The sequence below is a fragment of the Brachypodium distachyon genome, chromosome 4 (assembly GCF_000005505.3).
Source record: "Brachypodium distachyon strain Bd21 chromosome 4, Brachypodium_distachyon_v3.0, whole genome shotgun sequence".
NCBI lineage: Eukaryota > Viridiplantae > Streptophyta > Magnoliopsida > Poales > Poaceae > Brachypodium > Brachypodium distachyon.
Genome location: NC_016134.3, coordinates 20898821 through 20908770, shown reverse-complemented (window position 1 = coordinate 20908770; position 9950 = coordinate 20898821).

Below are 9950 nucleotides of genomic sequence, written 5' to 3'. Positions count from 1 at the left end.
ATTACCTTTCCAACAAGTACTTGTTTGCTTGATTTGGACTCCGGATGCGGCCTGGGTGATTAAAACAAATTCGGGTCTCCTGACAGCTCGGACCCAAATCGGATTCAACTTTAATTCGTGATATCTTTCTCTAGCAAGCTCCGAATCATGTGCCGTTTGATTTGTTGGAAAGTAGATTTGATAGGCTTCACTTTGAATCTCCCTTTGCAGGCTATAACACTTCATCTTCACTTTGGACTTGTAAAGTTCAATAAGATGCCTACATAATAAGATTACACAAGATAGTAGCTCCGCCTCTTTGCAAGTAACATATTGAAAACATTTTATAATTGAATTAACCTGATTATAATTATTAGAGACACCAACAATTAGGGTTCTAATGGTCGTATCCATGGTTAGCATGTCCATATCAGAGTCCGTACAAGCGGTCTAGTCTTGTTTCGCTTCGGTGAGTTGCTTTGTTTGGTGTGCTCATCCTAGTACCTCAAATGGACACGTTCCGGATCAAAGTTTAGCACCGACTCTGATTTGGCCGGATTGTCCGTCCTCGTGAGGGACCAGGCCGAGCGAGTCCGTACAAGCAGTCTAGTCTTGTTTCGCTTCGATGAGTAGCTTTGTTTGGTGTGCTGATCTTATAACGCCAAACGGACCCATTCCGGATCAAAGTCTAGCAACGACTCCGATTTTGTCGGATTGTCCGTCCTAGTGAGGGACCATGCCTAGCGAGTCCCTACAAGTGGTCTAGTCTTGTTTCTCTTTGATGAGTAGCTTTGTTTGGTGTGCTCATCCTAGTACCTCAAATGGACACGTTACGGATCAAAGATTAGCACCGACTCCGATTTGGCCAGATTGTCCGTCCTAGTCAGGGACCATGCCAACCGAGTCCGTACAAGGGGTCTAGTCTTGTTTCGCTTCGATGAGTAGCTTTGTTTGGTGTGCTCATCCTAGTACCTCAAATGGACACGTTACGGATCAAAGTTTGGCACCGACTCCGATTTCGCCGGATTGTCCGTCTTAGTGAGGGACCATGGCTAGCGAGTCCGTACAAGCGGTCTAGTCGTGTTTCGCTTCGATGAGTAGCTTTCTTTGGTGTGCTCATTTTCTAACGCTAAACGGACCCGTTCCGGATCAAAGTTTAGCACCGACTCTAATTTGGCCGGATTGTCCGTCCTAGTGAGGGACCATGCCTAGCGAGTCCGTACAAGCGGTCTAGTCTTGTGTCGCTTCGATGAGAAGCTATGTTTGGTGTGCTCATCCCAGTGCCTCAAATGGACACGTTTCGGATCAAAGTTTAGCAACGACTCTGATTTGTCCGGATTGTCCGTCCTAGTGAGGGACCATGCCTAGCGAGTCCCTACAAGTGGTCTAGTCTTGTTTCTCTTTGATGAGTAGCTTTGTTTGCTGTGCTCATCCTAGTACCTCAAATGGACAAGTTACGGATCAAACATTAGCACTGACTCCGATTTGGCCGGATTGTCCGTCCTAGTGAGGGACCATGCCTAGCGAGTCCGTACAAGCGGTCCAGTCGTGTTTCTCTTTGATGAGTAGCTTTGTTTGGTGTGCTCATCTTATAACGCCAAACGAACCCGTTCCGGATCAAAGTCTAGGAACGACTCTGATTTTGTCGGATTGTCCGTCCTAGTGAGCGACCATGCCTAGCGAGTCCCTACAAGTGGGCTAGTCTTGTTTCTCTTTGATGAGTAGCTTTGTTTTGTGTGCTCATCCTAGTACGTCAAATGGACACGTTACGGATCAAGGTTTAGCACCGACTCCGATTTGTCCGGATCAAAGTTTAGCACCGACTCCGATTTGTCCGGATTGTCCGTCCTAGTGAGGGACCATGCCTAGCGAGTCCGTACAAGCGTTCTAGTCTTGTTTAGCTACGATGAGTAGCTTTGTTTGGTGCTGATCTTATAACGCCAAACGGACCCGTTCCGGATCAAAGTTTAGCACCGACTCTTATTTGGCCGGATTGTCCGTCCTAGTGAGAGACCATGCCTAGCGAGTCCGTACAAGCGGTCTAGTCTTGTTTCCCTGCGATGAGTAGCTTTGTTTGCTGTGCTCATCCTAGTCCCTCAAATGGACCCATTCCGGATCAAAGTTTAGCACCGACTCCGATTTGGCCGGATTGTCCGTCCTAGTGAGGGACCATGCCTAGCGAGTCCGTACAAGCGGTCTAGTCTTGTGTCGCTTCGATGAGTAGCTTTGTTTGGTGTTCTCATCCTAGTACCACAAATGGACACGTTACGGATCAAAGTTTAGCACCGACTCCGATTTGGCCGGATTGTCCGTCCTTGTGAGGGACCATGCCTAGCGAGTCCGTACAAGCTGTCTAGTCTTGTGTCGCTTCGATGAGTAGCTTTGTTTGGTGTGCTCATCCTAGTACATCAAATGGACACGTTACGGATAAAAGTTTAGCACCGACTCTGATTTGGCCGGATTGTCCGTCCTAGTGAGGGACCATGCCTAGCGAGTCCGTACAAGCGGTCTAGTCTTGTGTCGCTTCGATGAGAAGCTATGTTTGGTGTGCTCATCCCAGTGCCTCAAATGGACACGTTTCGGATCAAAGTTTAGCAACGACTCTGATTTGTCCGGATTGTCCGTCCTACTGAGGGACCATGCCTAGCGAGTCCCTACAAGTGGTCTAGTCTTGTATCTCTTTGATGAGTAGCTTTGTTTGGTGTGCTCATCCTAGTACCTCAAATGGACACGTTCCGGATCGAATTCTAGCACCGACTCCGATTTGGCCGGATTGTCCGTCCTAGTGAGGGACCATGCCTAGCGAGTCCGTACATGCGGTCCAGTTGTGTTTCTCTTTGATCAGTAGCTTTGTTTGGTGTGCTCATCTTATAACGCCAAACGGACCCGTTCTGGATAAAAGTCTAGCAACGACTCCGATTTTGCCGGATTGTCCGTCCTAGTGACGGACCATGCCTAGCGAGTCCGTACAAGTGGTCTTGTCTTATTTCACTTCGATGAGTAGGTTTGTTTGGTGTGCTCATCCTAGTACGTCAAATGGACCCGTTCCGGATCAAACTTTAGCACCGACTCCGATTTGGCCGGATTGTCCGTCCTAGTGAGGGACCATGCCTAGATAGTCCGTACAAGCGGTCTAGTCTTGTGTTGCTTCGATGAGTAGCGTTGTTTGGTGTGCTCATCCTAGTACCTCAAAGGGACCCGTTCCGGATCAACAAAGACTCTGATTTTGCCAGATTGTCCGCCCTAGTGAGGGACCATGCCTAGCGAGTCCGGACAAGCGGTCTAGTCTTGTTTCGCTACGATGAAGTAGCTTTGTTTGTGTGCTGATCCTAGTACCTCAAATGGACACATTACGAATCAATGTTTAGCACCGACTCCGATTTGGCCGGACTGTCCGTCCTAGTGAGGGACCATGCCTAGCGAGTCCGTACAAACGTTCAAGTCTTGTTTCGCTACGATGAGTAGAATTGTTTGGTGTGCTGATCTTATAACGCCAAACCGACCCATTCCGGATCAAAGTTTAGCACCGACTCCGATTTGTCCGGATTGTCCGTCCTAGGGAGGGACCATGCCTAGCGAGTCCGTACAAGCGTTCTAATCTTGTTTTGCTACGATGAGTAGCTTTGTTTGGTGTTCTGATCTTATAACGCCAAACGGACCCGTTCCGGATCAAAGTTTAGCACCGACTCCGATTTTGCCGGATTGTCCGTCCTAGTGAGAAACCATGCCTAGCGAGTCCGTACAAGCGGTCTAGTTGTGTTTCGCTTCGATGAGTAGCTCTGTTTGGTGTGCTCATCCTAGTGCCTCAAATGGACACATTTCGGATCAAAGTTTAGCACCGACTCAGATTTGGCCGGATTGTAAGTCCTAGTGAGGGACCATGCCTAGCGACTCCGTACAAGCAGTCTAGTCGTGTTTTGCTTCGATAAGTAGCTTACTTTGGTGTGCTCATCTTATAACGCTAAACGGACCCGTTCCGGATCAAAGTTTAGCACCGACTCCGATTTTGCCGGATTGTCCGTCCTAGTGAGGGACCATGCCTAGCGAGTCCGTACTAGCAGTCTAGTCGTGTTTTGCTTCGATGAGTAGCTTTGTTTGCTGTGCTGATCTTATAACGCCAAACGGACCCGTTCCGGATCAAAGTTTAGCACCGACTCCGATTTGGCCGAATTGTCCGTCCTAGTGAGGGACCATGCCTACCGAGTCCGTACAAGCGGTCTAGTCTTGTTTCCCTTCGATGAGTAGCTTTGTTTGGTGTGCTCATCCTAGTACATCAAATGGACACGTTACGGATCAAAGTTTAGCACCGACTCTGATTTGGCCGGATTGTCCGTCCTAGTGAGGGACCATGCCTACCGTGTCCGTACAAGCGGTCTAGTCTTGTTTCGCTTCGGTGAGCAGCTTTGTTTGGTGTGCTCATCTTATAACGCCAAACGGACCCGTTCGGATCAAGGTCTTGCACCGACTCCGATTTTGCCGGATTTTCCGTCCTAGTGAGGGACCATGCCTAGCGAGTCCCTACAAGTGGTCTAGTCTTGTTTCTCTTTGATGAGTACCTTTGTTTGGTGTGCTCATCCTATTACCTCAAATGGACACGTTACGGATCAAAGATTAGCACCGACTCCGATTTGGCCAGATTGTCCGCCCTAGTCAGGGACCATGCCAAGCGAGACCGTCCAACGGGTCTAGTCTTGTTTCGCTTTGATAAGTAGCTTTGTTTGGTGTGCTCATCCTAGTACCTCACATGGACACGTTACGGATCAAAGTTTAGCACCGACTCCGATTTCGCCGGATTGTCCGTCCTAGTGAGGGACCATGCCTAGCGAGTCCGTACAAGCGGTCTAGTCTTGTTTCGCTTCGATGGGTAGCTTTGTTTGGTGTGCTCATCTTATAACGCCAAACGGACCCGTTCGGATCAAAGTCTAGCACCGACTCCGATTTTGCCGGATTCTCCGTCCTTGCGAGGTACCGTGCCTAGCGAGTCCCTACAAGTGGTCTAGTCTTGTTTCTCTTTGATGAGTAGCTTTGTTTGGTGTGCTCATCCTAGTACCTCAAATGGACACGTTACGGATCAATTTTTAGCACCGACTCCGATTTGGCCGGATTGTATGTCCTAGTGAAGGACCATGCCTAGCGAGTCCGTACAAGCTGCCTAGTCGTGTTTCGCTTCGATGAGTAGCTTTCTTTGGTGTGCTCATCTTCTAACGCTAAACGGACCCGTTCCGGATCAAAGTTTAGCACCGACTCCGATTTGGCCGGATTGTCCGTCCTAGTGAGGGACCATGCCTAGCGAGTCCGTACAAGGGGTCTAGTCTTGTGTCGCTTCGATGAGAAGCTATGTTTGGTGTGCTCATCCCAGTGCCTCAAATGGACACGTTTCGGATCAAAGTTTAGCAACGACTCTGATTTGTCCGGATTGTCCGTCCTAGTGAGGGACCATGCCTAGCGAGTCCCTACAAGTGGTCTAGTCTTGTTTCTCTTTGATGAGTAGCTTTGTTTGGTGTCCTCATCCTAGTACCTCAAATGGACACGTTCCGGATCGAATTCTAGCACCGACTCCGATTTTGCCGGATTGTCCGTCCTAGTGAGGGACCATGCCTAGCGAGTCCGTACAAGCGGTCCAGTTGTGTTTCTCTTTGATCAGTAGCTTTGTTTGGTGTGCTGATCTTATAACGCCAAACGGACCCGTTCTTGATCAAAGTCTAGCAACGACTCCGATTTTGCTGGATTGTCCGTCCTAGTGAGGGACCATGCCAAGCGATTCCCTACAAGTGGTCTAGTCTTGTTTCTCTTTGATGAGTAGCTTTGTTTGGTGTGCTAATCCTAGTACCTCAAATGGACACGTTACGGATCAAAGATTAGCACCGACTCCGATTTGGCCAGATTGTCCGTCCTAGTCAGGGACCATGCCAAGCGAGTTCGTACAAGGGGTCTAGTCTTATTCGCTTCGATGTGTAGCTTTGTTTGGTGTGCTCATCCTAGTACCTCAAATGGACACGTTACGGATCAAAGTTTAGCACCGACTCCGATTTTGCCGAATTGTCCGTCCTAGTGAGGGACCACGCCTAGTATGTCCCTTCAAGCGGTCTAGTACCTCAAATGGACACGTTACGGATAAAACGGTAGCACCGACTCCGATTTGGCCGGATTATCTGTCCTAATGAGGGACCATGCCTACCGAGTCCGTACAAGTGGTCTAGTCTAGTTTCGCTTTGATGAGTAGCTTTGTTTGCTGTGCTCATCCTAGTACCTCAAATAAAAACGTTACGGATAAAATTCTTGCACCGACTCCGATTTGGCCTGATTGTCCGTCCAAGTGAGGACCATGCCTAGAGTGTCCGTACAAGGGGTCTAGTCTTATTTCTCTTTGATGAGTAGATTTATTTGGTGTGCTCATCCTAGTACCTCAAATGGACACGTTACGGATCACGGTTTAGCACCGACTCCGATTTGGCCGGATTGTAAGTCCTAGTGAGGGACCATGCCTAGCGAGTCCGTACAAGCGGTCTAGTCTTGTGTCGCTTCGATGAGTAGCTTTGTTTCGTGTGCTCATCCTAGTACCTCAAATGGACACGTTACGGATCAAAGTTTAGCACCGATTCCGATTTGGCCGGATTGTCTGTCCTAGTGAGGGAACATGCCTAGCGAGCGGTCTAGTCTTGTTTCGCTTCGGTGAGTAGCTTTGTTTGGTGTGCTCATCCTAGTACCTCAAATGGACACGTTCCGGATCAAAGTTTAGCACCGATTTGGCCGGATTGTTCGTCGTAGTGAGGGCGCATACCTAGCGAGCCCCTACAAGTGGTCTAGTCTTGTTTCTCTTTGATGCGTAGCTTTGTTTTGTGTGCTTATCCTAGTAGCTCAAATGGACACTCTACGGATCAAAGTTTAGCACCGACTCCGATTTGGCCGCATTGTCCGTCCTAGTGAGGGACCACGCCTAGTGAGTCCCTTCAAGCGGTCTAGTCGTGTTTCGCTTCGATGAGTAGGTTTGTTTGGTTAGCTCATCCTAGTACCTCAAATGGACACGTTACGGATCAAAGTTTAGCACCGACTCTGATTTGGCCGGATAGTCTGTCCTAGTGAGGGACCATGCAACCGAGTCCGTACAAGTGGTCTAGTCTAGTTTCGCTTTGATGAGTAGCTTTGTTTGGTGTGCTCATTCTAGTACCTCAAATGGACACGTTACGGATCAAATTCTTGCACCGACTCCGATTTGGCCTGATTGTCCGTCCTAGTGAGGGACCATGCCTAGCGAGTCCGTACAAGCGGTCCAGTCGTGTTTCCCTTTGATCAGTAGCTTTGTTTGGTGTGCTGATCTTATAACGCCAAACGGACCCGTTCCGGATCAAAGTCTAGTAACGACTCCGATTTTGCCGGATTGTCCGTCCTTGTGAGGGACCATGCCTAGCGAGTCCCTACAAGTGGTCTAGTCTTGTTTCTCTTTCATGAGTAGCTTTGTTTGGTGTGCTCATCCTAGTACCTCAAATGGACACGTTACGGATCAAAAATTAGCACCGACTCCGATTTGGCCAGATTGTCCGTCCTAGTCAGGGTCCATGCCAAGCGAGTCCGTACAAGGGGTGTAGTCTTGTTTCTCTTTGATGAGTAGCTTTTTTTGGTGTGCTCATCCTAGTACCTCAAATGAACACGTTACGGATCAAAGTTTACAACCGACTCCGATTTCGCCGGATTGTCCGTCCTAGTGAGGGACCATGCCTAGGGAGTCCGTACAAGCAGTCTAGTCTTGCGCTTCGATGAGTAGCTTTGTTTGGTGTTCTCATCTTATAACGCCAAACGGACCCGTTCAGATCAAAGTCTAGCAACGACTCCGATTTTGCCGGATTGTCCGTCCTAGAGAGGGACCATGCCTAGCGAGTCCGTACAAGCGGTCTAGTCTTGTGTCGCTTATATGATTAGCTTTGTTTGGTGTGCTCATCCTAGTGCCTCAAATGGACACGTTTCGGATCAAAGTTTAGCACCGACTCTGATTTGGCCGGATTGTAAGTCCTAGTGTGGGACCGTGCCTAGCGAGTAATTACAAGCGGTCTAGTCTTGTGTCGCTTCGATGAGAAGCTTTGTTTGCTGTGCTCATCCCAGTGCCTCAAATAGACACCTTTCAGATCAAAGTTTAGCAACGACTCTGATTTTCCCGGATTGTCCGTCCTAGTGAGGGACCATGCCTAGCAAATCCTTACAAGTGGTTGTTTCTCTTTGATGAGTAGCTTTGTTTGGTGTGCTCATCCTCGTACCTCAAATGGACACGTTACGGATCAAAGTTTAGCACCGACTCCGATTTGGCCGGATTGTATGTCCTAGTGAGGGACCATGCCTAGCGAGTCCGTACAAGCGGTCTAGTCGTGTTTCGCTTCGATGAGTAGGTTTCTTTGGTGTGCTCATCTTATAACGCTAAACGGACCCGTTCCGGATCAAAGTTTAGCACCGACTCCGATTTGGCCGGATTATCCGTCCTAGTGAGGGACGATGCCTAGTGAGTCCGTACAAGCGGCCAAGTCTTGTGTCACTTCGATGAGTAGCTTTGTTTGGTGTGCTCATCCTAGTGCCTCAAATGGACCCGTTCCGGATCAATGTTTAGCTCCGGCTCTGATTTTGCCGGATTGTCCGTCCTAGTGAGGGACCATGCCTAGCGAGTCCGGACAAGCGGTCTAGTCTTGTGTCACTTCGATGAGTAGCTTTGTTTGGTGTGCTCATCCTAGTGCCTCAAATGGACACGTTTCGGATCAATGTTTAGCACCGACTCTGATTTGGCCGGATTGTAAGTCCTAGTGTGGGACCATGCCTAGCGAGTCCCTACAAGCGGTCTAGTCGTGTTTCGCTTCGATGAGTAGCTTTTCTTTGCTGTGCTCATCTTATAACGCTAAACGGACTCGTTGCGGATCAAAGTTTAGCACCGACTCCGATTTGGCCGGATTGTCCGTCCTAGTGAGGGACCATGCCTAGCGAGTCCGTACAAGCGGTCTAGTCTTGTGTCGCTTCGATGATTAGCTTTGTTTCGTGTGCTCATCCTAGTGCCTCAAATGGACTCGTTTCGGATCAAAGTTTAGCACCGACTCTGATTTGGCCGGATTGTAAGTCCTAGTGTGGGACCATGCCTAGCGAGTACGTACAAGCGGTCTAGTCTTGTGTCGCTTCGATGAGAAGCTTTGTTTGAGGTGCTCATCCTAGTGCCTCACATGGACACATTTCGGATCAAAGTTTAGCAACGACTCTGATTTGTCCGGATTGTCTGTCCTAGTGAGGGCCATACCTAGCGAGTCCCTACAAGTGGTCTAGGCTTGTTTCTCTTTGATGAGTAGCTTTGTTTGGTGTGCTCATCCTAGTACCTCAAATGGACACGTTACGGATCAAAGTTTAGCAACGACTCGGATTTGTCCGGATTGTAAGTCGTAGTGAGGGACCATGCCTTGCGAGTCCGTACAAGCGGTCTACTCGTGTTTCGCTTTGGTGAGTGGCTTTCTTTGGTGTGCTCATCTTATAACGCTAAACGGACCCGTTCCGGATCAAAGTTTAGCACCGACTCCGATTTGGCCGGATTGTCCGTCCTAGTGAGGGACCATGCCTAGCGAGTCCGTACATGCGGTCTAGTCTTGTATCGTTTTGTAACAATGTTTAGCACCGACTCTGATTTGGCCGGATTGTAAGTCCTAGTGAGGGACCATGCCTAGCGAGTCCGTACAAGCGGTGTAGTCGTGTTTTGCTTTGATGAGTGGCTTTCTTTGGTGTGCTCATCTTATAACGCTAAACGGACCCGTTCCAGATCAAAGTCTAGCACCGACTCCGATTTGGCCGGATTGTCCGTCCTAGTGAGGGACCATGCCTAGCGAGTCCGTACAAGCGGTCTAGTCTTGTGTCGCTTCGATGAGTAGCTTTGTTTCGTGTGCTCATCCAAGTACCTCAAATGGACACGTTACGGATCAAAGTCTAGCACCGACTCCGATTTGGCCAGATTGTCC